Source organism: Helianthus annuus, chromosome 6 (assembly GCF_002127325.2).
Source record: "Helianthus annuus cultivar XRQ/B chromosome 6, HanXRQr2.0-SUNRISE, whole genome shotgun sequence".
NCBI classification, from domain to species: domain Eukaryota; kingdom Viridiplantae; phylum Streptophyta; class Magnoliopsida; order Asterales; family Asteraceae; genus Helianthus; species Helianthus annuus.
In genome coordinates, this window is record NC_035438.2 from 60,549,277 (window position 1) to 60,553,694 (window position 4,418).

General features: G+C 34.3%; 1 long non-coding RNA gene and 1 pseudogene across 1 annotated transcript; both read right to left on the reverse strand.

Annotated features, from left to right (window-relative positions):
* Nucleotides 1-1,195: 1,195 nt before the first annotated feature.
* On the reverse strand, nt 1,196-1,420 carry LOC118479903. The gene is made up of 2 exons (XR_004861410.1): nt 1,362-1,420; nt 1,196-1,286 (listed from the first exon to the last, which is right to left on the reverse strand). It is a non-coding gene; the product is annotated as an uncharacterized LOC118479903 (long non-coding RNA).
* On the reverse strand, nt 1,230-2,802 carry LOC110888743 (annotated as a pseudogene).
* Nucleotides 2,803-4,418: the final 1,616 nt, after the last annotated feature.

Genomic DNA, 4,418 nt, shown 5'->3' on the forward strand with positions numbered 1-4,418 from the left:
GAGTTAACTCACCCATTTATTGGGCATATAATAATCTGCAACTTTCAACAATTCTTCTGCCATCCATGTTATACTCGAAAGGCGTCTGAATGACTCTCTAACACCCTCTAAAAGTTGAGTTAGTTTCTACATGCCTGCATTGCAAAATACATTACCAATCACTTTGTTACCTTTCATTCACAATATGGATCACTTTAAACACATCGTTTTCTATCCTCTAAATATTATTCCTATATTAACCAAATCTACATATAGAAAACATGGTTATATAAATTACAGTGTAATACACGGATGGTCCCTGGTCTACCCTAGCTTTCCAAAAGTACACAGATGGCCTCTAGCGTTTGCACTTTGTAACGTATTTCATCCCTAACATAGACATGCTAAAACCTTTAGATTTGTTGGCTGGGGACATAATGCGTTACAAAATGCAAACCACAGGTCCATCCGTGTACTTTTGAAAAGCCAGGGACTAAATGCAGAATTTTGATAAACCACATGGATCATCCATGTACTTTACTCAATAAATTATAATAAACCACAAACCACTGTTTGACCAAAGTCAAACAACTGTTTGACTGCAAAAATATGATTCTTAGTGGTTCAAAAGTCTATTTGACCAAAGTCAAACCACTGTTTGACCAAAGTCAAACAACTGTTGTTAAAACAATTTTGGGTTAAAACAGTGTTGTTAAAACAGTGTTTTGAAACCACTTTTGGGTTAACAGTGTTTGAAACCACTATTGAGTTAAAACAGTGTTGTTAAAACAGTGTTTTGAAACCACTTTTGGGTTAAAAAAGTGGTTCCAAAACACTGTTTTAACCAAACAGTGGTTTCAAACACTGTTTTAACCGAAAAGTGGTTTCAAACACTGTTTTAACCGAAAAGTGGTTTCAAAACACTGTTTTAACCCAAAACAGTGGTTTCACTTTTTCTCGGATTAAAACACTGTTTGAAAAACTATAGGTTTTATGTAAAATACAATTAAAATTAAGAATATGATTTACATTTTTTTTTTGATATTCTATTCGTGTATAGAGATTCATTAAACATAATATTTTTTATATTCATTCAAGAAAAGATTTATTTTTTGTTAATCAAAACAATACTTAAAAGGTACACCACCAGATATATACTACCCAAAAAGAATAAATTATTGATATATAACTCAACATTCAAGTGATTAAAAAATAACCTTTAGACGCTTTTGGTCAGGGTAAGATATCCCTTAAACTCTTTGTAAGCTCTCACGATCTTTGTTTCCCCTCCAGTACGCTGCCGAAGCCTAACACATATAAAAAAAAATAATATGCATCTATCCTTCAACATTTAGAAATCTATATATCTTAAAAAACCTCACCTTTAAGCAAGCAATTGCTTTCATAAATTGCGTATTTGGTACATGAGTTCCGATGTTATAGATCCATCCATAGTCGCGATTACGTGTGTTAGTCCTCCCCTTAGAAAACTCCATTCCTATCGTACCCATTTAAAAAAGTTCATTTTTACGATGAAATGCAAATTGGAAATCATGGTCGGTTTAAAGTTCAAACCTTTCCGCGATACCATGGGAGTTTATCCTCATGACCATGATGATGCAAGTATGTTACCAAGTCAAGTCATGTGACGAAACCCTGAAGTTAAATCAAGAAACATGATTATTAATGTAAATAAATGAAAGAACATGAAGCCTTTTGAAGAAAATAAATTGTTATAACTGACCCAATAAGGGATGCCATGGAGTTTAAGTACTTGGAGAGGACCCATTGTAAAGGATAACCCCACAAGCAAAGTAGCCATGGCTGTCCAACACACCGTTGACGTGATGATGTTTTTCCTTTCATTAGGGAGAAATAAATCGCCATGTGAGCCTTTCTTTCCTTGGCTAGGACTCCACTGTAAATTCATAACTCATTAAGACTTTAGTACGTAGAACATGTACAAAAAGCTGAACATGTCCAAACTCATTATAAACATAATTTTGGGGAGTAAATTTTATTAAATTCATGGTTTTAAACATAAAGGGTATGCAAGCATGGGGCATACAACAAGGTGAACCTCAAAACTAATAGAAAGAGACTCACCGGATGCCAAGATTCATCGTTTTCGACATGCCCCATGGTTCTGGTGGAGAGTTCTATGGGTGATTCTCCTGTATCAGCCAACCAAAATAATAAAACAAACAAATCAAACACTACAAATTCATTAGAAAAACAACTGAAACAGAATCAGTAACAACAAAGCACACCATCCATGATAAGGTACAATAATTGAATAACGAAGTAAATGACCAACCCAACTACACTGTTAAGTTTTGACTATGGAGAAGCTTCCATACTCGGAACCCCTGTAAATGCAGAAAATTTAGAAACTTCTTCCCATATAAAAGATCAAAGTCATGCATGAAAGCAATAGTGATATCAAACGTACCTTTGAACACATCTTTCCTTGCAATGATCAACATACTCTGGAGTATACATCCCATGATTCCTTCCAAATGTTTGATGATAACGCTGCAATCTCGTGAAAGGGTAGTATATCCCAAACCTTTAAGACTTGGGTATAACGCGTTTCCTTCATTATATCTATTGTACATATGAGATGCAATCCTTTAACCCTAAATTCTTTAATAAGTTCAAAATAACAGCTTTCACTAACAGAAGCAACAGTAGAACTCCGTATTGGCCGCCAACCGCTGGAAAGCTTTAGAAGCAATTCATATAATCTTTTATATATCCAAGACATCTATTATTCAAGAAACAACTTACCTTACAACCAAATTCAATATCTTGTTCTTTCATGTATTAAATCTTTTCCAAATTCAATATCTTGTGAACATGTGTTACAACTTTCATAGACAAAACAGAAAACAACCTAAACAACCTAAAAAAACATCTACCCAGAAACACGAAACACTGTAAAAAAGTTGCAGTCATACCTATGCTCGCTTCAACGCCCTCTGTTGTCGAACGATCCCTGTTTCTCCCAATGCCTTCTGTTACTACCAAAACCTAAACCCCCAACTATACTTCTATTGTATGGTTCACTTCCATCCCACCTGCATAATCAAATTTCTTAAATGACATTTTGATCTATAATAACAAACCATAAAATTGTGTATAAAATTAGAGACATATCTAACCATACTTTCACAAAAACCAACAAAAATCTTGAAACCCTTTGAAAAATTGGACAACTAAATATTATTATTCAATGATTGGACAACTAAATATTATTATTCAAGGATACAGTCCATTAAGCCATCCATGCCACAATTCCTACGTTCTTTCAAACCCACGAATTCCACTCAAAAACATAATTAGGCTGAACCTTATTAACTGATTGCACCCATATTTTAATGCTCCTAACATAAGGATTGTTATGATTGGAATTAAAAACAAAAACCAAAAACAGGACTGTTATGATTGGAATCACATAACAAAAACATCAAAATCGGAAGGGATAAACATACCTATGTTCTTGATTGATGAATATGAGAGTGAAGAACACGAACTTGCACTCATTGATCTAGGGTTTTCTTCGACCATTCAATTGCTCGACGACAGGAGAAGGAGAAGATTTCATAGGATTGAATCGATTTAGGGTTTGAATCATAGAACAACTAAGAAAAAGGAGGATTTCATAAGCTGGGGTTTCGATGAAGAGAGAAGAGAAGAGAGTACAGGAGAAGTGAAGTAAAGGAGAAGATTTTAGGGTTTTTTAGGGGAGTGGTACTGTTGGGCGGGAAAAGGCAAAAAGTGATGCTCTAATCTACTGACACGTGGCCCAAATAACTTTCATTTATTATATATAATAGATATAAACTAACATTCTTTCAAACTTAGATGCTAGTCTTCATCTGATCCATCCTCTTCATACCTACACAAGTTTAATGTGCATAAAAAAGCGAGCACAGTTGTGTGAATTTTAGTTTTATTTATAAAAGAGAAACGTTTGATCATTATACAAAAAAATAACATACAATTATTTAAAAAGAATAGCCTTATCTACTTAGTTTCTCATCAAGAAAATTCCTTCTTACTTACAAAGCCGTTACACACTAAAATATGTATTAACCTTCTTTCTTTTTGTGCCCAAGAGGACCGTTCAATAACGTCATCACCTACCATAGTTGTGACCATGGCATCTTCTTATAGATTGGACAATCCCTACTAATTTAGTCACCCAAAGGCGCATCATTGTTCTAGAAAGGACGGGTCTCCCGAAGGCACCATGCTTACAGATAAGGGCTAGGTAATAACTCTTTTGAAAATGTTCACCTCTTTTAAAAACATTATTCTTTACTTTTATAAATAATTACCTTCGGACTGCGCTGCTATTTAAATATTATATAGTGTTGTAGGATCGTTTTCAGACCCGAACGAGTCGATCAAAAGAGTTTTTGCTCAATACGAAA